Source organism: Lissotriton helveticus, chromosome 7, assembly GCF_964261635.1.
Source record: "Lissotriton helveticus chromosome 7, aLisHel1.1, whole genome shotgun sequence".
Taxonomy (NCBI): Eukaryota; Metazoa; Chordata; class Amphibia; order Caudata; family Salamandridae; genus Lissotriton; species Lissotriton helveticus.
Genome location: NC_136068.1, coordinates 31,979,178 through 32,003,724, shown reverse-complemented (window position 1 = coordinate 32,003,724; position 24,547 = coordinate 31,979,178). Strand labels below are relative to the sequence as shown.

General features: G+C 47.4%; 1 long non-coding RNA gene across 1 annotated transcript in view; it reads right to left on the bottom strand.

The window, feature by feature from the left end:
* The window catches only part of LOC144767958 (uncharacterized), a 161,476-nt gene extending 137,379 nt beyond the window's left edge, over positions 1-24,097 (bottom strand). The window contains exons 1-2 of the long non-coding RNA XR_013598399.1: positions 23,918-24,097; positions 277-421 (exon numbers count right to left, since the gene is read on the bottom strand). This is a non-coding gene — a long non-coding RNA (uncharacterized LOC144767958). The remainder of the gene's footprint in view (positions 1-276; positions 422-23,917) is intronic.
* Between the last annotated feature and the right edge of the window lie 450 nt (positions 24,098-24,547).

Sequence of the window (24,547 nt, the reverse complement as noted above, 5' to 3'; positions counted from 1 at the left end):
TGTGACCGCACTTCCTAGAATACTATTGGTTCAAAGTTTATATAATGTCATTTCCTGTGATGCAATAGTGGTCAAAGGACACACAATGTCACTTACACTACACTTGGCATTTTGGTGAATTGATGTCCATGTTCAATTGAATCAGGTTGACCCAGCCAAAAACAGCAACAAAAATTGTCTGAACTCAGGAGACCAAGATTCATAGAAACTCACCATCCATGATATAAATTTGACACCAATCCCTTGTAAATGCTCCCTCCCGTAGGTTTCTCTTACCTGTTAAGATGGATCCCCATAGCCTTTGGTTCCTATTTGGCCATAGCTCACTTGGTAGCATATTGTTGAATTAAAGGTAAGTTTCAGTCTTTGCCCAGGTCCCTTGGTATTGAAGTAAATGGAGTCCTCCAATCTGCTTACATTCCTGTGTGGGAGGAGAAGGAAATACTGTGACTGGAAAGTCATTTTCAGCTGTAGCTTTAGAAATTTGGGTCTGTGCTCTAACTACTGAGGGAGATCAGTGTGGGACATCTGTGTCAAGTAAGACAACTGCTGATGTATTTTCTTTGTATCATAACATTTTCATTCGTTTTGCTCAGATTAAGTCAAGAATACAACAAGAATTTCAGGACAACGATTATGCTTAGTATATAAAAAAACGTCCAGGACTCTAGCATTTCCCCAAATTTCATTAATTAACATCCCAGATAGATCAACCTTAATATAAAACTGACTTCGATAATGGAAATTAAAATGATCCCCCCTTGGTAAGGAGAGGAACCACCCAGTCTAAGGGTCTCAGTGCATGTAATGAATGAAGACAACATAGGGAGTCCCTATTGTCCTGAAACCCTTCCACAATGGAGCCATCAATGGAGAAACAAGGAACAGGAAACAATTTCCTAATGGGTCTGAACAGTACACTGTGCCGATACATAGAGACCTCTGACCCTGCTCTCAGGCAGGTCGCTCTCCTCGCCGCCGCAACAGCTCCTCCTGGCGTGAGCACCCCCCCAGCTTGCTACTGCTGCCGGCCACAAGTTCAAGGCTCACCTGCTGCACTTGGTTGTACTGTTGTGTTGTGTTATTCTGCTCCTGCTCCTTTCCTTCTTCCCCTTGCGATTTCTGCACCCTGCTTAGTGCTCCTGTGCACTGTATTTAGCTCTGCCTGTTTTTTCTTCCCCCTGTGATTCTGTGCCCCCTGCCCTCTGTTTCCCTCCGCTGACGATCCTCACCCGCTTTTCCCGCCGCTGCGTCCCTGCGGCCCCGCCCCCCTGCTCGCCCATTCACCGCCCGCTCCCGCCTCCCAGCAACTCCTCCCTCTCACCTCACCATATATGCTGGCTGCTGTGTGGGCACGCGCAGCAGGCGCGCCTAAGGCAAGCCTGTCAGCACACGTCCGTGCCTGGACGGCACCCAGTGTCAGAACCCCTGGCCCTCGCAAACAACACAAAGCCCGTCTCCGCTATGATGCCAGCACCCTCCACGCACTCGACACCGGATGATCACAAACCTGCTCCCTGGCCACCCCAAAGCGCACCCAAGGACCCTTCTCCTGTCGGAACTGCTGCTTCTCCAGCATCCGACCCGCCAACCCAACCACCAGGAAAGAACGCAACCACCTCAGATGCATCCTCCTCAACACCCGCTCCGCCCGCAAACACGCCATTGAACTCTGGGACCTACGGGACTCCACCTTGCCAGACGTTATCTTCCTGACAGGGACCTGGCTGAACCCCTCCTCGGCACCCGACATCGCCATAGCCATCCCAGGCGGCTACTAGATCACTCGCAGGGACTACATCAACAGAGTAGGAGGAGGAATTGCCATCATCCACAGGAATATGCTCAGAGTCTCGACCAACACCGACGACACCCTCAGCACCGCCGAACACCTGCACTTCCAGATCCACACCGATCCCAACACCACCCTCAGAGGCACACTCATCTACAGACCCCCCGAACCTTGACCACAGTTCAGCGACTCCGCGCCAACGTCGTCAGCACACACGCCCTTGCCTCCACGGATTACATCCTCCTTGGGGATTTGAACTTCTACCACGAGAACAACGACAACACCAACTCCACCACCCTGATCGCCAACCTCGCCAACCTCGGACTCAGACAACTCGTCACATCACCCACCCACTCCGCCGGCCACACGCTTGACCCCATCTTCTCTGCAAGCACCCACGTCTCCTTCAGCCATACCATCGAACTCCATTGGACCGACCTTCGCTGCATCCACTTCACCTTCCGGAAACCCACCACGCACCACCGCCCCCCACAGATCCCTCGCCACTGCTGGAGCACATTCACCAAAGATCAGCTAACCACCACCCTTGCCCGGAGCCCACCCGCTGACCCCACTGACCCCGACACTGCCGCCTGCAACCTCAGACAGTGGATCAATGACTGCACCAACACTGTCGCCCCGATCAAGAAACCTTCCAAAAATCAGCCCAGCAAGAAAGCCAGCTGGTTCACTGAAGACGTCCAGACCTCCAAACAATCCTGCCCAAAGCTAGAGAAGAGATGGCTCCGTGAACGGACACCGGACAGCTACACAGCACTCAAGAATGCCTCCCGAAGACACCATCACCTCATCAGATCCACCAAAAGGGCCTCCCTCAAAACTGCCTAGACAACAACGCACACAATGGCAAAGAGCTCTGCAGCATCGTGAAAGAACTCTCCAACAACAACAACATTCCACCCTCGCAGGACCTGTGCGACTCTCTTGCCACCTTCTTCCATCGCAAGATCGCAGACATCCACGACAGCTTCAATGCCACGACCACCCCAACAACTATCGAGACCTCCACCCCCACGACAACCACTCGCACCACCCGCCTGCTCTCCTGGACCAACATAAATGACGACAACACCATCAAAGTCATGAACACCATTCACTCCGGATCTCCAACAGACCCATGCCCACACCACATCTTCAACAAAGCCAGCACCACCATTGCACCCCATCTCCTGAAAGCCATAAACATCTCCTTCGAGACAGTATCCTTCCTGGAGAGCTGGAAGGGATGCCCTACTCAAAAAACCCATGGCCGACCCCTAGAACCTCAAGAACTTCCGGCCCATCTCCCTGCCCCCGGTCCCGGCGAAGGTCATTGAGAAGACTGTCAACAAGCAACTGACCCGCTACCTCGAGGAGAACAGCATCCTGGACCTGTCGCAGTCCAGGTTCTGCAGCAACCACAGCACCGAAACTGCCCTCATCGCTGCAACTGATGACATCAGAGCCCTGCTAGACAACAGAGAAACCGCGGCCCTCATTCCCCTGGACCTGTCAGCCGCCTTCGACACAGTCTGCCACCGCACCCTACGCACACGCCTCCATGATGCCGGGATCCAAGAGAAGGCCCTGTAATGGACCGCATCCTTCCTCCCAGGCAAAACCCAGAGCGTCCGCTTCCCCCCTTTCTGCTCCAAAGCCACCGAGATCATCTGCGGCGTACCCCAGGGCTCTTCCCTCAGCCCAACACTGTTTAAAATCTACATGGCACCGCTCGCCCACGTCGCCCGACTACATGACCTCAATATCATCTCCTACGTCGACGACACCCAGCTGATCCTCTCCCTCACCAAGGACCCTCTCACTACCGAATCGGTATTTGCAATTTCGGTAATAGCGAATCCGGAATAAAGAAAGTCGCATCGGCAGCAGGCTGATGACATCACAACCAGGAAGCAACACAGCCCATGCTTCATTCAGTGCCCTGAGGAGCTCAGATGAGGAGGCAGAGCACAGGAGCAGAGGATTGTTACAGTGAGAACACAATCAAACTCAGAGCAGACTACCAGGATGGAGAAGGATGCACCCCAGAACAAGGAGGCACCCAGGAAGAGAAAACGAAAGTTTTCAGATAAGGAACTCGAACTGCTCATTGAGGGGGTGAGCAGCAAACATGACAGGCTTTTTGGGAGGCTGTCCCAAAAAGTTCCAGAGCCAGAGAAGCGCAAATTGTGGCTGCGCATTAAAGACAGAGTCAATGCTGTAGGAGTCACCCACCGCAGCATAGACGATTTAAAGAAGAGGTGGTATGACCTCAGGAAGAGGGCAAAGGAGAGGATAGCCGAAAGGGTGAGGGATGCAGCTGGCACAGGAGGGGGAACATCCAACGTGACTGCAAACACTGCCCTTGAGGACCTCGTTGAGGCAACAATTGAGCCAGAAGCTGTTGTGGGGGTCACTCAATTGGATACATCCGGCGCAGCAGCAGGAGGAGAAGGTAAGTTGCATGCCAGCGCAGATATGCAGCGTGTTGTACACCCATGCCCATCCCCCCAGGCCAGTCACAGTGCATATGTAGCTGCGCCTAATGCATATCCCCTCACCAGAGTAGTGCATCATGGGAGTTGTAGTCATATCATGAATGAGTGCATGTCTGACCCCTGATGTAATAGAAATGAAACCAGCTGCACATGGCCATATGTCAGTGCAAAATCTCCTTTATGTAGGTTAAATCATGCAACACAGATACATCATGGCAAAATAATAACTATGCACTGTTTCACATACAGATGCAGCACCCCTCGACTCAGATGACAGCGGACGCCTCGTTATCTCAGAGACACCAGTGGTGACAGATGTTGAGACCCCGCAGGAACCTGAACCCACAACACCACCATCACCGCCACCACCACCACAGCGGACATCACCACCACCACCACCACCATGGCGGACATCACCACCACCACCACCACCACGGTGGACCTCACCACCACCGCGGCCAACTGCACAGAGCCGTAGGGCAAATGTCCCCTCCCTGCAGGTGATGGAGTCAAAGCAGAGGCCAGCTGACACAATTGTCCCACGACAGACAGTCGTCGCTCCAACCACCCGAGCAGCAGCAAGTGTCCGAGTCAGGCAGCGGGCAAGGCCCCTAGGTAGAGCTGTTGAGAGAGCAGATGATCCAGCACACGGATACGGAGTGGTGGAGACACGGATGCTGCGTGTCCAGCGCCTGCAGGGGAGACACATGGGTGCTATGAATATCAACATTGTGAAACTGACAAATAAAATAGTCACCATTACAGACCCAATGCATGAGATGACCACAGCCGTTGCTGAGGGCAACAGGGACATCAAACTGTGCCTGCAGGAACTCACACGTGCTGTAATTGCAGGCCAACAAAGCGAGCGCCGTAGGCATCGCCAGAACATGGGCCGTACTATTGCCACCAATAGAGCCATCACTAAGCTGTGCAACAGCACAGTTGTGCTGTCGCGCAGATCTGTGTCCCTGCAGGTCGATTTGGGCCATTATTGCGGGGATGTCGCAAAGTCCCTGGAGAGAGTGACCACTGCAGTGGAGCATCTGCAGTCTGGGACTTTCAGTACCAGTAGTTTGGGAGGGGAGGAGGGGGGTGAGGCTGCCTCAAGCGTGAGCAGCGTCTCTGTTCCGGAGGCCAGCGAAAGGAGGCGCAGTCCACGCAGCACCACAGCCACAGAATCACATCGCGGAGATGTGGCCGAGTCACAGGACAGGAGGCTGGGGGTATGGGGCAGGCGCAAATAGCCATGATCCATTGGCTCCCTGGCCATGGTGATGTAACCATGGGCCAACTGTACAGCAACATGTTACACCCGTGATGACAGGACATGTTTTGATTTGTTTACTTGATTCTGCGTCATGTTGGCGTCTCATACATATGCACCTGACAGGTACTCATGTGCATTAAACAATAGCAAAAATAAACATGTTGTGTTGGCTCTTTATTTATTTATTTATTTATTGCATTTATATGGTGCAACAGCTACCCTGAGGGTTTTCCGGCGCCCTGGATCTGTATTACTGGTAAGAGAGCAGGAAGCAATTATTGGTCAAACAGCCATGCTTTCACTCCCTTACGGAAGAGTAAATAACCTGTCTCAGAAGTGATGTCTTGTGATGTATGTCCGCCTCCTTTGTCCCTCAGCTGTATTTGGCACGTGTGCCTGTTGGTGTTGGGGGGGAGTTGCTGAGCCCGTAAGTCGTCCTCTCCGTCCACCTCTATTGGTATCCCCCTTCGTGTGGCAATGTGGTGCAGCATGGCGCAGACCGCTATTATCCGGCAACAGGTAACTGGGTCATACTGCAAGGCACCTCCTGTCTTGTGTAGTATCCGGAAGCGACTCTTGAGGATGCCAAAGGTTCGCTCTACCACATTCCTGGTGCTGATATGTGCTGCGTTGTAGCGCTGCTCCTGAGGTGTTGCAGGGTTGAGATAGGGAGTGAGTAGATAATCACGCAAGGTGTAGGCGCTGTCACCTGCAGAGAGGGGAGCAAATGGTTAGTTGCATGGATACATTTACATATGTGAGGATGGTGTTCATTTGGAGGCATTTGTATGTACAGAGTAGGTGACCCTCTCCAAATTCCCCGTTGATCAGGCGCCTGTGGATGCCACTGTGTCTGAATATGTATGCGTCGTGGGTGCTTCCTGGGAATTGTGATACGATGTCCGTAATGATGTGCTTGGCATTGCACACAACCTGGACGTTGATGGAATGGTATGACTTCCGGTTGCGGTAGATGTATTCGTTGGCTGACGGGGGACAGATGGAGACATGGGTGCAGTCCACGCACCCTATCACATGGGGGAATTGTGCCACCTGGTAGAACTCCTGTTTGGTGCGGTTCAACTGCTGTGGGGTTGTGGGGAAGGTGATGTGGTGATGTATCAATGTCAGCATTGCATCTAGGAAATTGTGGAAGAAGCGTGATAGTGCGCCTTGCGATACACCTCCAGCTTCTGCTATGACCCCCTGGAAGCTTCCTGACGCCAGCATGTGCAGGCTGCATAGGACCTGGACATGGGCTGGGATGGCATTGGTCCTACGGGTCTGGTGCTGCAGTAGTGGTTCAAGGTCGGCAATGAGGCGCATGATCATGGCCCTGTTGAGCCTGTACTTGTCATAGATCTGTTCCTCTGTCTGGCCCAGCAATGTGATGCGCACCCTGAAGACTCTGTCCTGGATCATCCTCCTGCGCTGTGCAAGGGCGTTGATTCTCCTCCTCCTAACAGGCACGTAGGGGGCAGCCATTTTGGAAGACCTACAGGGTCTCCAGAGGCATATTTGAAGGGTTTCTGAGTGGCTGCACCTGTGTTGGAAATCTTTTTTTTTTTTTTTCCTACCTTCCAATAACGTTACCTCCAGTTTGTGATTCCCCTGATTTTGCTCATGCAAAATAGCGATTTTGACCATTTTCGGTATTTGCGAGTTTTGAGGCATTTCGTTGCGATTCTTTATTAGCGATTCGGTATTTCCGGAGGCTGGTTTCTTTCTCGGTATTACTGAATCACTATTATGCAATTCGGTATTTTACCGCGGGAGGTATTTACTGATTCTTTATTTTTTAAGGGTTTTGGGTTGATGCATTGCATTTCCAGGATTTGCGTTCGGTATCGGCCTGTTTTACCGAATCGCAATTTTACCGGGAGGTATTTTGCTTGATGCATCTGCCAGAATGTTGGGGCCAGCAAAGTCCAAAGGACTCACCAGTAGCAGGAGAGTTGGAGCAGGCCCGAGCAAGCAGGGGAGCCCACTGAAGTGATATAAGACCCTCAGGAGGACCCACAGGCCAAGGGCAGAGGCCGTCCCAAGAGGACCTCGGCAGCTCACCAAGGATGAAGGCCCACTGTGCAGAGGATGTGGTGAGGACGCTGATTTTGGAGGGAAGAGATGCTGGAGGCTAGAGCTTCTTGTAGCCTGAATATCTCTGGAGTGCAGAGCCACCAAATCTTGGTAATGGAAAGTCAATGCGGTAAACATGGGTTTGGACCCAGCGGTTCTGACGAGGGATACTGGCATCAAAACTGCAGAGAGGAAAGGTCAGACCTCCAGGGGAATATAGCACGTTACAATGCATGTTTTTACAATGCGGTACTTTACAATGGGGTCGTCACAACGACAACGTTGCTACCACGCGTGTCATTACAACGCAAGTCATTACAACGACTTGCTCTAAGGGGTGCGCTAGACTTAGGAATAGTATTAATTACTATTCCTATTCCAGTTTGCGCAACAGCAGGGAAGGTGTTGGATTCAAAATCCAACACATTCCCTGGTGTGGCATGCCTCCTAGAGCAAGTTATTGAAACGACTTGCATTGGAATGACACGCGTGGTAACAACGCGGTCATTGTAACAACCACATCGTAAAGTACTGCGTTGTAAAAGCCGCGTAGTAAACGTTGTTTCCCCTTGAGGGAGTTTCAGAACCACCACTTGTGTTACTGAGCCTCTGGAAGTACGTAGGATGCAGGCGAGTGAATCCTTCACTCCAAGGAATATTTCTTCAGGTGTCCTTGATGCCCAAAGGTCTGTTGAAGAACCTGGAAGAAGCACAGACACAGACAGATTTCAAAGACAACTTGAAGAGAGACCAGGAGCAGCAGGAGTCTTCCTTGATGCAGCCTCGGTTCCAGGCAAAGTCCAACAAAGTCCAAATGTCCACAAGGTCGAGGAGCAACGTAGTTTCAGGCTTCAGTCTTGTCCCATGTTGAATATAAGGAACCACCCACGGGTAAGCCCTTAAGAACCCTAAGGAAAGAGTTGTAACAACTCTGGGTTCCCTCCCAGGGGGGCTAGTCAGAGGGGAGGATACTCCCCTGTCCTTTATCCAGTTTTACACCAGATCAGGAGCCAAGGTCTCCCTGAACTGGCTCAGACTGCAATATGAAAGGAGGGCACCAAATTTGCCCTTCAAAGCAGTCTGTTGGAGCTAGCAAGAGCCCCCACCCCAGCCCAATATACTAAGTCCCAACTGGGAGGTGGTCACACCTCCTTGTGACAGGAAACCTATTGTTCTACCTTCCCCTGCTCGAGCTTGACTCAGCATCAGGAGGGCAGAATCATGCCTGTGGTCGGCAGCAGCACCAGCTTGCTGACAGACCCTGAAAGGCTGTTACAGGGAGCACGGGGGTACCCAAGGGAGCCCCCAGTACATGGGATCATACTTCCAACACTGGAATCAGTGTTGGGGTATGATTCCATCATGTTTGATGCCAAACATGACTGGGTTCGGTGCAGCCACTATATAGTTAGATATGTCATAATGACTGATGTCCACTATATGTATTTAAATGGGCATGCACACTTACAAAGCCGGGAAAATCAACTCTGGGTTTTAGAGGGGTGTCCTGTTCATGCAGGAGCACCCTCACACGTATTACCAAGCACCCTGTCCTCAGGATTGAAGAGCCTGCCATAGGGGTGACTTATAGGTTTTAAGTGCAGTGACCTCAGATATAAGGAAACATATCTGTTGTGAGAGGTGCAGGCACCAAATCACACAACCTGCAATGGCAGGCCTGTAATTGCAGTTTATGTGGGCTCCCGTGGGTGGCACAACACATGCTGCAGCCCATGGGAGACCTCTGGTCTACCTATGCCTTTGGTACCTTTGCACAATAAACTAGGGACTTAAAAGGGGACACCAGTAGCCAATTGTGGATGTACAAAATTACTTACCATGGTCAACTTAGGGAGAAAGCGCAGTGACTGGGGTCCTGAATAGCAGGTTCCCAGTCAGACTAAGTCAAAAACATACTGACACTAAGCAAAACGTGGGGGTCGTATAGTAGGACCAGGCAGGTGGGCAGATGTTGGACACCTGCATTTCAATCATCAAATGGTCCAAGGTCTGTTTCCAAATGCCATGTAGCATAGTGTATAAGCACAACACATGAATAATGTCTTAGTCCTGCTTTCCACATCTCTAGCATCTCAACTCTGTGCTAAGGAGGGCTTTACACAGTTTCACCTGACACCAGAGACAGCAATGGAGAGATAATAGCTGTACCTTAGCCAAGCCTCACTCAATCCCTTGTTGTTGTCCGCCAAGGGTGTATCCCAGATATCTTCCAGGAATTCTGAATTGACTTGTGTGTTCCCACCATGTGTGCAGTGGAAAACAGTGAGCAATCAATTTGGTGTATAGTCCCGCAATAACCCCACTCTACTAAATTCTTTCATAAGGTGCAACTCAGATCTCCCCAGGTTAGTCAGTAAGCCTTGGGACAATTGAGTGTATCTCCGGGAATCTCAAACACTAGTCATAGATCTTGGAACGGTTTTAAGGGACTGTTAGAGAGTAAATTGTCATTATAGCAAATTCTAGGATTTTTCCAGAGTGACCTGCAGATCTGTTCCCCCCCTGTTGTATTTGCTGCTTTGCACCATATCGGTGTCTTGGAGTGTAGGGGGCAGATACTTTCCCCATTGTGTAGACTCTGTGCCACGCATACTGACAAGCGTGTACGATAGGGTTGGAAAGCGGGGTGATTCAGTGTCATGAGGTATAATATGTGGCTAGGTCCTCGGTCCCATGTAAAATGTAGCATTCCAGAAACACCCAAGAGGGTGCAGCCCTGAACATGGGCAGAATATAGTTTGAAAGGGCCAAATGCTGCGGCAATTAGTAGAATTTTAAATGTGGTAGTCTGAGGCTGTTCGTCTTGCTACAAGAACACAACTTCGATCCCTTTAATGGGTTATTCGATGCCCAGATGAAAAGGGAAATGGAGCAAAAGATGACCCTAAAGGTGAAAGGGGGAATAAAAAGGGGCAGCGTTCCAAACATTTAGTTAAATTTGGGGGTAACATTCATCTTGATAACCTCAACCACCCCCTATAGGGATAGATTCAAGTTGCAACATTTGTGAAAGTCATGTTTCATGGTATAAATAATTGGTTGGATATTGTAACTGCCCATATTGTGCAGGCTGTGAGGTTGGAGCTTCTGGAGAAAACATGCAAGTTTGGTATTCAGAGATTGTGCACCAAATACTAAGTAGGCCAAGGCTCAGGGCTGGGGTACAATTCTCTTCAGGTCCCTCAGGTAGGCAGGCCTCAAGCGTGGGCATGACTCACGAGAATCCCTTTAGTAAGCGTGAGAAAATTGCAGCCTATACCCACCCTCACCATGATCCAAAAAAGATAGCCCCTATCCACACGGTCAAAGGCCTTTTCAGCATCGAAGGAGAGGAGGCCCTTTTCACCTATGTTTCCTCACTTGTCAGAGTATGTGGTAAAGGGGGCACTAATAATTGATCAGAGATCTGTCAGGTACAAACTCCAGCTGACAGGGGTGTTTTAGGGCCATTATTGCGTTATTCAGGTGGGTTGCTAAGATCTTAGCTAATATATTGGCATCCATGTTTATTAATGATATGGGGCTTCATTATATATGGAGACAAGAAAGGGAGGATCAAAAGATGAGTCACTTTGTGAAATTCTGCCAGGAAGCCATCTGACCTGTCCGGGCATCTTTCTGGCTGGCATAAAGTCAATGGCTGCAGCAACCTCTTTGGCAGTGACCTCCCCTTCCAACGTGGCTGACCGGGCACAAGTAGCTTGAATACGTTGATGCATTGAAAGAATGATCTTTTATCAGCGAGGGTTACAGAGACCCTGGTGGCATACATGTTCCTGGAGTCTAATTGGTGGAGTTGGTAAGTCAGCAACCAGCCCACCTTCTCCCCATGCTCGATATGTCTTTGTTAGATGTGGACAAGGCATTTCTCTGCCTTTGTTGTGTATAGTGTATTAAATTGCATGGAGTTCCCGTACAATCACATGTGTCAGGGATGTGGAGTAAGCAGAGGTCAGAGGTCAGATCTGGGCTTGTAGCTGGTGTTCCCATTCCATTAGCCTTTGTTTGGTCAGTAAGCCCCTCACTGCACCCTTTCCAGTGCCCACAGGGTCAGCACCAAGTTGACCAAGTGTTTGTTTTCCTTTAGGAACCTCTCTATGAGGTCGGCAAGGTGACCTCTGGCTACTGGGTGTTTGTAATAGGATCTATTTAGGTGCCAAGGACTCCATGTAGGTGGCCACAATCCCAAGTCCAGATGTAGTGCTGTAAGGTTGTGATATGAAATTCTGCAGGAAATTATGGATGTTTCAGACCATTTCTGGAGCAACAGAGCAGTGCAAAGGAAGCAGTCAATCCAGTAACTAGCTGTTGGACATAGGTGGGTAGAAGAACATGTGTACCTGAGGTATGGAAGCGAGAGGGGATGGTCAAGCAGAGAGACCCCCTGGTTTAAAAATAGGGGATACTTCAATGGGAGAAGAGAAGTCTTGGAGACAAGGCACTGCATGCTGACAGACCCAGGGCAAACACCTGTGCTCAGGGTTAAAGAGAAACCTCCAGAACCTGGAGGGGTGGAGCTGTTGCCTCTCATCAGGGTAATGTTGTCTAATTGGGGATGAGGTATTGGAACTGGGGGCGGAGGGGGGGTACAGGCAGTGTAGGAGAAAGGAGATGATTCAGGATCCCTGGGCAGACAAGCCTTAATATTGTATTAACCACTGGCTGCTGGAGCCTGTAAAGCTTTAGAGTGGGCACAAAACAACACCCAGGCATCTTACCCCAGCCCACCACCTAGAATGAAACCTCAACCTCAACGGTTCCCACTATTACCCAGGGGTGAGAAGAGAGGGAGACAGCAGAAATACATTAATGGAGAATTGCAGTCAGTTGTCATACGAAGACCAATACTTGTCAGGGCTTGTGGGTGACTTTGAATTGTCACTAATCAGGGCAGACTTCCCAGTCCTTTTCCATCAATCTGGTAATCTGCGACCACTCCTGCGTGACCAAGTCCCACCGCTGCAGTTCATCCTGCCCAGATGACTCTCTTCGATTCGATTCCTGGTGTTTCGTTATAGTTGCTCTGATATGTCTGTGTCCAGCAGAATGTCCACATAAGAATTTTCCAGGGAATCCAGGAAGGATTCCAGGCCTCCTGGGTCGTGGTATTCAGTCTTGCAGTCCTTAAAGGTTTTGATCATGGTGGTCGGCTCCAAGAGGCCCAATGTTCATTCTCCTGAGCTGAGTCAGAGAGTCAGGAGTCAGGACCACATTGTTGGGGGTCCTGTGGAGTACTTTGTTTTATGCTTTGCAGGCAGCGATGTTATCAACCAAAGTCCAGACATCGATTGCCTCAAAATTGCAGGCGGCGTGAGGGCATGGTCCTCAGATGGGCAGTGTGCCCAAGAAGAGAAGAGTGGCAGTGGTCCAACATGATGCTGGTGTGACTTTGCCTGAACCTTCTGGAGAGAATATGCAAGTGAGGCATCCAGAGCTGGTGCACCACATACAAATAGGTCCTGAGCTCAGGGCTGGTGTACAAGTCAGTGTAACAACCATCCAGCTGGTTGCCGACCAGCCTAGTCAACTGTCCTAATGAATCTCCAGCATCAAATTCCACCCGAAACATTCCTATTTACATGCTCCTCGTTCTAAGAGTAACACTACACACCTTCCCATAAATACTCCTGCTCTGTATCAATCTGCATTTAGAAAATGTTAATGTCAGTCCATTATCTTGCACTCTCTTCAACACATCTTTTAAATTCTTGTCATGTTCATCATAAGTTTTCCCAAAAATTTAGAGTATCATCCTGGAAGGCAAAGGCTCCCTTTATACCTTCCAACACCTCTTTCATTAAATGCTGGAAAACAGAAGCCTAACCTGCCAAATCAAACGGCATCTGCAAAAATGGAAACATCCCTTCTGGTGTCACAAACGCTGTTAAACATTTGGATTACTCATGTAATTCCACCTGGTGGTAAGCACTCGCTAAATCAATAGCAGAAAAAAACAAAGCACCAGACAACGTGGATATCAATTCATGCATATTTGGAAGGGGGTGTTTGTCAATCCAAAATCTCCTTATTTAATCTATGTAAATCTACATACAACCAGAGATCCCCCGTACCCTTGAGAGATAACAAAATGGGAGATACCCAAGGAGAAGATTCTATTGGCTCAATTATTTTACTCTCAACCAGATCGCTTAACAACACCACAAGTTTGTTAAGGTAGGACAATGGTACTTTCATCACCTTGTGCCTCACTAGTATTGCCTCATCCTTAAGTATAATTTTGTATTTAAAATCAACATACTTTCCCAAAGTCCCTTCAAGAAGACTTGGAAACAGTGACCTGGTAATACTGACATATTCCTCACTATTAGTTGTAACTACATATACCGGCGGGCTGACATTGGGATCTAATATTATACCCATTTCTTGTTGATGAGGCCACCCAGAAATAGTCTCTCCCTTTGTTGCCATATACACTTTCCCCCTAGTTCTTCTCCCTTCAAGTTCCAGACCAGCCCACATGTACCCTTGCAAATCAATTTTGTGACCAGAATAACCGCCAGGCTGAATATCGGGTGGGAATAGTTTCTTCTCACCCCAAAGCTCGTCAAACAACATTATCTCAATGTTACTGTACCAAGCACGAGTCAATCATCATAATTACGGATTTACCATCAATTTCCACTGTATATCTGGGAAAACCTTTGCAATTAACATTACCTAAACATAATATGGAGTTGAACTCAGCGGATACCTCCTCATCATACCGCAGTTCATGTAAAAATATCCCGTACACGCGATGTGGGTAAATAGAAGTTGAGCAGGGGTGACTTCCCAGTCCGAAGATGTAGAAACAATGCTCCTGGTCGATGAAGGAGAGCACAGAATGCTCTAGGTGCTGGACGGCAGATGCAGCAAGGTACAGGGCCCGCTGGAGGAGAGGTGTAGATTTGCTCCCGCACAGGTAGGAAGAGGACGGTCCGCACCCAAGGCAGGAGGTCACCATCCTGAGCTATTGTGGCATAATCTAGGGCATCTGGATGGATCGCCAGCATAAGGCACAAGAAAGGCTCACAGTCTCGCACTCCCTTGGTAGAACTATGGTTGAGTCACCATTCTCGCTGATGTCTGGCCCGCCCCCCCACCAATGCGTTTTCAACAACATGTCACATGGTTATCTTCATCAGCCCATAAACTACCTGTATTTCAGTCTTAACAAAGAGTTGTTGCTCCTAAAAACACGCTTATCAAATGTATACTATGTTTCAGTAATGAAGTAGTGAAACCATAGATTACTTGGCTGGTCTCTTCACTTGTGAGTGAGCGACGGCCATTAAGAGAGGACTGCTGCTGCAGCGAGCAGGCAAACATCACTCTGTGTCTGAACACGATGAGAAGACTTTATTACAACACTGAAAACTCATGCGTGTTCTCTTCTTTTGGGTGTCATTTTGTAGAAGTTGGGTGCACCGTTATTTTTTAGATCTGGATTTGAGACCACTTAGCACTTCCACCAGATTGTTGTTTTTCCACAAAAATCTAAGTCTGTGTACATTGCTCACATCAGCCTGATAATGGTGTTTTAAATTATTTTTTACATTAGCATTAAACATAGGCTGTTTGCCTAGATTTCGAGTGTCCTGTTAGATGTTATTTTATTTTCTGCCTTCTTTCTAAAGTTGCATACATAGAGGATTGTATTTACATTGTTACATTGTAACTGCCTGAAATTTTAGTCCTTGCTTAGATGATGATTTCCAGGTAAAAGATTTGTTTGTTTTTTCTAAAACATCAATGTCAAATTAGCTACATCAGTGAATGTTATTGACTTTTTTTTAAATGCAAGCTTGCACTATATAGTTTCCTTTTTAGGTCTCGCCTACGCTGCACGCATGCGCTGATTGGCAAAAAGACCTTTTCCGATCGCCATGGCTTTTCAGCCAAACACGTGCACGCGTTCCATTGCCTTCAATGTCAACGCGTGCCCGTGAGGTGATTTACTTGCGGCAGCAAGTGCCGCCATATGGTAGCAATTACTGCTCCTGCAAGTAAATTGTGTAGGCCCCCCACCTCCCACCTGCTTCTAGCGCGTGCACACACACAACTCACGGGGTTGTCTGTGGTTGTCATCACTACCACAAGATGGCATTGCTCAACCACTGTCTACGTTACTACATTATGAGTAACATATTTTTATTAGGATTCCCTGTGGTTGAAATTTGTCATAACACAATATAATTCTTGTGAATTTCCAGTTTTGAAACTACCGTGATTTATGCAATAAACAAAAATGTTTTGTAGCCACTCGAGAATATAAAGTCAGTGGAAATTGGCTATCACGTACCGTACGTTGAAATAATGACCAGCAGGTGGAAGGCGAGTACTGTCCAGCAGTAACACTGTCGCGTATCAGTCACAGGCCCTTGAATATATTAGAATCGCATAGTGGGGTTTTAAGCGTCACTTTACCCCTCCATCTCAGGGTTTCTGGCGCCCACTTCCAATTTTTATAACCACATCTGTCAGAGGGGAAGTGGTGCAGCCCCTGCCCCCCCACAGAGGCCTCACATGTATATCCCCCTCCCCATGGCTCTTTGCTGGCCGGTCTGCCACGAGCGATGGCTCCTGCTGTGGGAGAATGGCCAGGCATTATTCATCTGCAGCTGATTTGCCCAGTAGTATAGGCGCAGGTTGGGGAGGGTGATTCCGCCCTCTAGGGGCTTATGGTCAGGGCCCTAGTGGCATAGTCAACCAACTTGAAGAACTCATCCGAAACCTCAAATGGGGTGTTCTGCAACACATATATAAATTTTGACAGACATATCATTTTCTATAGGGGTGCCCTTCCCATCAGTGATGGTAGGAATTTGCTCCAGCGAACTACATCTATTTTATAGCGATCAAGAATTCTGGTGATTATTTCTCTTAGGAAAGCTTCCCTATCCGTGGTCGCAAATATTCCTAGGATTAAAAACTCGGTTGACTCCCATCTCGGAGCGCTATCCCATTGTGGAGTGGAGGCTTTCTGGTACAGGGGGCATGCTAGAGATTTATGCCAATTGATGCAAATCACCGAGTAGGACCAAAAAGTCTCTAGATTTTGCTAAATTTCATGATCCAGCGTTCTTTGGATGTGCCAGATAGAGCAGGATATGGTCTGCATAGAGAGAAATTACGTCCTCCCAGTCCGGATTCCATTGCAACCCATGTAATACCCAAAAGACCAGTGGCTCGAACTGTGCCGTGAACAGCAGGGGGTCAATGGGCATCCCTGCCGGGTGCCTGTGGCTTGTTTGAACTCTGTGGAGATTGTGTCATTGACTTTAACTCTTGGCATCAGGTTGGTGTAGAGGAGTCTCACCTAGTACAAGTATCTGGTGTCGAATCCCATCCCACGTGTGATCACGCTAATGATTCAAATACTTTCTCGACGTCCAGGGCGAACACAACTGCCAATGGCTATAACGTTCCTGGTGTGAAGCAAGTTGTGTATGGTAGCTGTGTAGGACATAAAACATGACTGATCCGGTCCCACCAGGGAATTAACCACCTGTATCAAGTGGTTGGCCAAGACTTTCACAAGAATCTTGGTTTCTACATATAGCAGTGACATCAGCCTGTAAAAGTGTTAATCCTCACTCGGTTTCCCAGGCTTGTGGATCAAGACAATTGTGGCTTGTCTCAGGTCCTCTGGTAGAGTGCTGTCCCGCCTTGCCTGTGCTTTCTTCCCGCCTTGTGAAAGAAAGCACAGAGGGAATCCGTGATACCCACAGCGCCGGACACACTCAGGACATGGGTGCCACAGCCATTGTGAGAATTACTGGGGGGCCCCTGCTGGGTCAGTCCCCTCGGATTGGGGCTCTGACTTCAGGAGAAATGCCCCAGTAGGGTTTGGTGCCAGAACTCAGGCTTGTGCGACTGGTTCCATTCGCAGCTGGACATGCCCCCTCTATGGGGATATATTCAAATGCAAAGAAGCTTTAATGTGGCTAACTAACAACAGTGCAAATGCTTTGATCTCCTACTCTCCTAGCAAGAAATAATAGACAAGCATTGGCATAGCCAATAGGTCTCGCATTTGGGACCTTCTAAGTGTTTAGCCATGCAACAGTTGGTGTTGTTGCACCAAGGATATTCTGCTGCATAACTAAATACTTATAGGGTCCAAAAAGCGAGACGTATTGGCTATGCCAATGCTTGCTTTAATTGTTATGTACATGCTTGCAGAAAATAATAAATACATAAACAGGGCAATAGTTTACCAAGGCTAGGACTATTGGTTTTACCCGTGCTTGTTTAATGTGGAATGCTTCCCACTACTGAGTCAATTCAATTTTGAGATCAAACTCCTTGATGTGCTTATTGAAATGTCATGCTGTTTTCCAACAAGATACGTGCAAGGATTTACTCCTAAATCCTGTGGGTTGACAGCACGAGGTGTGCACATTATACATGTGCAATTAGGGTGGAGGGAAATGGCGCCCAAAGCGAAATCCCAATTCGATTCCAAGCAAAGTTTGCACCCAACCAGAATGAGCGCTATGTTTGTAACCAGGACACCAGTGCTGTAATTATGGAGAGTTTGAAGCTGAAAACCACCTTTATTTCCAGTTTTCCAAGTGGGGATTCTTTTGTGCTGTTTTGTGTTCTTGTCTTAAGATCTTTGGGGCACATGTACGACCATTTTCAGCCGTTGCAAATTGAAATGCGACCCATTTGTGACAGCTAAAACAGCTTGTGCAATGTACCAACCCTATTTTGTGAGTCGGTAACCTATTACTGACTCGCAAAATAGGGTTTGCGTGTCACTATAGAAAGGGGCGTGCCAAGGGCGTCCCTTACTAATAGCGAGTAGCAAGGGCATGTACGATTGTTTTGAGACTTGAATGCAGTCGCAAGATACTCGTAGTTCACCCCCTAGTTCAAAAAGGTGGTAAGCCAGTCTCACATGGGAAAGGGTCCCCTGGAGACCCATTCCCTTTCATGACTGGCAGCGAAAACATTATTTAACAGCGGGCAGTGGTCTCAGGAGCCACTGTCTACCCTTCAAAAATGAAACAGAAACATTTCATTTATCTTTTTGAAACGCATCCCGATTTCCTTTAAAAAAAAGTTGCTTTATTTAAAAGCAATCCAAGACATGGTGATCGGCTGTGCCCAGCAGGCCACCGTCCCTTTGTTATTGCCCATTCCCAGTGGGTCACAAATTGAGACCTGCCTCATGACTATTGATGAGATAGGTCATTTGCAACCCCATTGATTATCACTAATATGTCTGAGACACATTAGCTGATTTCATTTAATGACTTGCAAGTTGCGAGTTGCTAAAAATTGCAATTTGTGAGTCGCAAAATGAAATGGTCGTACATGTGGCCCTTAGTATTATTTACTCAGCATGTTGTCACTTTTGTGAAGTGAGTAGATTCTTTTGGCCACCACAGTATACATTAAAACAAGTCTGCCTTGTCTACTTGTAGGTTCTCCAAACATAAAATGGCGTCATCGGTGGTTCTCGTTTTTCCTCTATTAGTTCTTCTGAAGTAGAGGTTCTAGGTGGGCTTTAAACCCCCTTTAACTGTTGGTCGAAGAGTGATGTCTATACATTTGGCTTTAGTTAAATGTTTAAAGAAGTTAAAGCTAGGGATGGACCACTGTCCTTGTGGATAAAAAGGGCAGGGCCATTCAGTCTTTGCTTTCACTGTTAGTATCCACAGTTCCTTTTGGACCTAGGAAACAAACATAATTATTTCTATTTCCGTATCACAAGAAACCCTATGTATGTTGGGGCTTCATGTTCAAAGCAGGTTGTTTGAACAATATTGTTAAATCTGATTTTTGTTTTCATAGTCTCATGGATTTGCAGTGAGAGGGGGATAAACATAAACTGCCCAAAGACTTGCTGTGGCAAGATGTTTCTGTGTCTGGGGGAGTTTATGGTCTCAGATTCATCTTTATTAATTTACATTTAAGAAGGGCATCATCTGCCAATGAGATGCTTAAATTAAAAACATTGTATATAACTACTAGAACAGTAAGGCTACCACCAAGCAGACAGGTGTCTTTAGCACAGCTACAGAATCCATTTTGTTTCTTAAGCTTTAAGCGCTTCACACCAAAATAAAATGATTCTTATTGGCCCAAAGAAGAGGTGCTCCTGGATTTGACATACTGTGATCTGATGACCGAATACAACTCTGCATGGACAACTGAAAAAAATATGCTTTTGCAAAGGTTATTGGTCTTACCTTTTAGCTTTGCCAGTGCAAAATGATTAGCTTTGCCATTAATATATGCTGATGCTACTCAGAAAAGACAAAAAAAGAGGGGGATGATGAATACATGTCTTGTGAGTGGCGACGCATGTCCATCATAAAAACTTGGAGGAGATACTGCTTTGTCAGTACAAATCGCAAAGCTCTGGAATTCACTACCAGCCAACACTAGAAGCATCTAGCACCCTATACACTTTAGAAGACAGTTGAAAGCATGTCTATTTCATAGATAACTGCACCACCCACAACCCAGCAACAGAGAACAGAAACCAATCAATCACTCAAGCACAATCCTCCACTTACAACCCAGGCATTCCAAATACCTCAAACAGCACACCGCTTTCGTTAGGCAGGAAACCTATGTCATATGACAGTTATGGCCCACTATTGCAGTCAGCGATGATTTGTAAATTATGCCACTTAAATTCACATATTACTTATCTGCTATGAAGGTTGTCCATCACCCAGCACTGTACAGCCATCACCAGTTGAACAGGCATGGAATAACTCAACAGATCTGTCACACATTTCTGGACAATTTGAAGGAATTTAATCTAGTGCATTCTCTGCAGTCCTCAAATATCTATACAATCTGACCCCTTCTATACATCTCACAAAGACACTCAGATATGGGATGATAATCAAAATTCCCATCCTTTTCTCTATCTCTCTGACCATGCCATTTCAGACTATAAGCATACACACAGTCTCAGATCAGACAACCCAGTTTAGTGACCAGTTAAGCAGACTATGTCATGTGAGATACCATAACGGGACCCGCAGAGCTGTTCAAAGCTACCAGCAAACTGAAGACCATAAAACTGTGTGTCTGCCTCATGCACACCTTCATCCAAAGCTCTGCTATGCACTGTGTCGCAAAACATGATGATCGCACCTCAGTGGTCATCACACACAACATGAAAACACTTCCCACAAAGGACCAGAACACAGAACATCCTTCCAACCAAACACCCTACACGGTGTTGCAGGCTACTTATGTAAACATGCAATGAGCGTCCCACATAGGGGTCGTAAGCGCTATATAAATGATGCAATACAATAGAATGCAGTGTGGTTTAGTGAATAAGTTGCCTACTATCTATTATTTGGATCTGTATTCTTATCTGGCTTTAGCACTTGGTCAAACCTGCCAGAAGTTATCTGAGGAAAGTTACAAAAAAGTTAAAATCATTGAATGTCAGTGTATGAAAACCAATCCCGGATGTAATGCCCCATTTTGAAACTTAAAACTTAAAGTAGGAGGTATTTACCCAGTGTATAATATATGTCACAGTGGGGGATAGTATTTCCCATGTGTTATAAATGTCTCACCCTATGTCGCTCACTTTCAAATAAGGACCCCTAAGGGAATGAGCTGGTGTACCTTTTATGGGTGTACACACAATTGTGTCCATGGGATGGAAATATGTTAGTATTGTGTTTATGATCCTGTTTGGTTTTGAGTAACATCTCCTTCACACAACCAAGATATGTGATGAGTTATATTGCTCCACTAGGCAAGCAGACTAAGGGGTCAATTAGGATGGCGGACGGATCGCCACCGTCATGGAGACGGTGGCGATCCGTCCGCCATCCCTGCCCGTCAGTCACCTTTCTTCCCCCTGCCATATTACGATGGCGGGGGGGACCGTGGCGGAGGGGAAGACCGTCCGGCGGAAAAGCTCTAATATGGTGGCGGTGTCTAGCAGACACCGCCAGCCATATTAGGATGTGCTGGGGGATATGCCTTTCCGTGGCGGCAATGCCGCCATGAAAAGGCATACAGTCCTTGCATTGGGGGCCCGTTGCAGGCCCCCAGGGTGAAGGGGGTGGTGGGGGGTGCACATGGGGGTTACCTATGGTACCCCCTCCAGTTGCATGCACAATTCGGCAGGCACCGCGCGGTGCCTGCCGCTTTGTGCATGCAAATGCATAGCATGCCTTTTTAACTTTGTGGCGGGTGCTGCTTAAAGCAGCACCCGCCACAATGTTAAATATACAGGATGTGACCGCCAGGGTGGCGGTCACATCCTAATTCCAATGGAGGGACCGCCGCTGCCCCTGCGGACGGTCCCTCCACCTCGGGGGTGACGGACGGACTCTAGCAGTGCAACAACCTGCCAAGTGTACAGAAGTCCTGTGTGGGTGTGTGGTGTGTGAGTGTGTGTGTGTGTGTGTGTGTGTGTAGATTAATAATGTGACACCATTGCATCATGTGAGTTACTGAACATAAATAAAAAGTATCTCTCCATCAATTTTTAATTATGGATCTTTCAATGTGTGTCATGGTTTTACTCTTTGCCTTTATTTCACTTATTTACTTTGACACTTTGGGTGCATTTGTTCTAAGTAGATACTGGATGAGAAGTCACAACTGGAGACGGGTATTTGGTCCTGACATAAATGCATGTTAAAAGGGAAGAAAATGGGATCCTGAGGACACTAGACTGCCCCTGGGGACACTAGTTCCTGCTGTGAAAGGAAGCGGTAGTGAAGCCATAGAGAGCAGTTAGAGATATAGAGCAGCAGAGGGGTGGTGTGGGTGGGGACACGCACCCACAGAAGTGGAAGAACATGTAAGAGCTTGTCTGTCAGATCCCATGATTTGCATTAGCATAGTAAACCTTGCTCTGGGTGGATGTGTAGAAACTAAGGAAGGACTTCAGGGCATGCCCCCTGTATCTGAACCGCTTGCAGAGTTTTCACTAAAACTTTCCTTAGATTTCGGGTGAATTCTGTGTTCACAAAAGATGGGTCTCGCTGCAAGAAAAACCAATTTCTTGCAGAATTCTAGCAGAACCTGTGTCAATATTGAAAAAGATGAAGTCAATGGGAATAATAATACATTGACGGCAGAAACAAAATAGAATCTTTATTGACGATTTTGCCCCTTGTGAACGCCACGTCAGCCCTGGAGTGAAAGATATACTGAGACATTGTTGAATCACGCACCAGGAATGATGTATTCTGGGATTTGAAGTTCATGAACAATATTGTGATGACACAACAATATTAAAATCACTTTGAACCAATCGATTAACTTTATTGAATTTGTTACTGAATCACTGAAACCTTTAACGAGGACTATCCCAGTGCCAGGTAGACATACCCCATGGATATGGGAATGCAGATGGATTGATATCTGTTCCTAATCATGTCCTTTCAGCTGTCTGAGAATGGCTCTGTTCTTTATCCTGTCCTTTTAGCTGTCTGAGAATGGCTCTGTTCTTTAACCTGTCCTTTCAGCTGTCTGAGAGTGGCTCTGTTCTTTAATCTGTCCTTTCAGCTGTCTGAGAGTGGCTCTGTTCTTTAACCTGTCCCTTCCACTGTCTGAGCGTGGTTTTGTCCTTTATCCTGTCTTTCAGCTGTGTGAGAGTGGCTACATTCTAAAACAAGTTCTTTCAGCTCTCTGAGAGTGGCTGTTTTTTATTCTGTCCTTTCAACTGTCCCAGAGTGGCTCTGATTGTTATCCTTTGTTTCAGCTGTCTTAGAGTGGCTCTGTCCGTTCACCTGTCCTATCAGTTGTCTGAGAGTGGCTCTGTTCTTTAACTCACCCTTCCAGCTTTCTGAGAGTGGCTCTGTTCTTTAACCTGTCATTTCAGGCGTTTGAGAGTGCCTCTGTTGCCTATACTGTCCTTTCAGCTGTGTGAGGGTGACTCTCTTACCTCTCCCCTACTTTCAGCTGTCTTAGAGTGACTCTGTTACCTCTCATTTCCTTTCAGTTGTCTGACAGTGACTCTGTTACTTATCCTGTCCTTTCAGCTGTCTGAGAGTAGCTATATTCTTTATCCTGTTCTTTCAGCTGCCTGAGAGTGACTGTTACCTACCCTGTCTTTTCAGCTGTCTGAGAGTGACTCTGTTACTCATCCTGTCCTTTCAGCTGTCTGAGAGTGACTCTGTTACTTATCCTGTCCTTTCAGCTGTCTGAGAGTAGCTCTGTTCCTTATCTTGCCCTTTCAGCTGTCTGAGAGTGGCTCAGCTCCTTATCCTGTCCTGTCCTGAGTTTTCTGACAGTGGCCCTGTCACTCACCAGGTCACACTTCCCTCCTCCAAGCTGAGAGTGTCTCTGTCGTGGATGAAGATGTCTTTCTCTGCTCAGAATCCACCAACTCTGCTTTGAATCCTCTCCAGGGGGATTTTTCCGATTATTCAGGTGAAAAGAGCTGGGATCAGGATACTCCCTCCCTGGCACCAGCCTGTCACCTTTGAATAAAACTCTGGTCATCTATGAGACTTAACTTCCTGGTGCTCTGGCCAATACCAGAGCAGGCGGTAACAGGGATGGGGGGATGGTGACAAAGAAATGACAAATTTGACCCAAGGTCGCAGCAAGAGAAGAGCAATGTCCAGTTATTGAACCAGGTAAAACAAACAAACGCAGACTCAAAGGCTTTCCACACATGAATCGGTGTTGCATGTGCATGCCATCTGATAAAACAAGCACTGGCAAAGCCAATAGGTTTGGCCTTGGCCAGTCTGCCTTTTGTTTTATTCTGATACAATAGCCTTTAAAATTGTACAAGTAATGAAAATAATATGCAGTTGTAAAAAAATAAAAAATAAACGCACATTGGTAAAGCAATATATCTGGCCTAATTTAGGTTAACCCCTTCGCTGCTAGGCCTTTTCCCCTCCTGGGCTAAGGCTTTTTTGGCGTTTT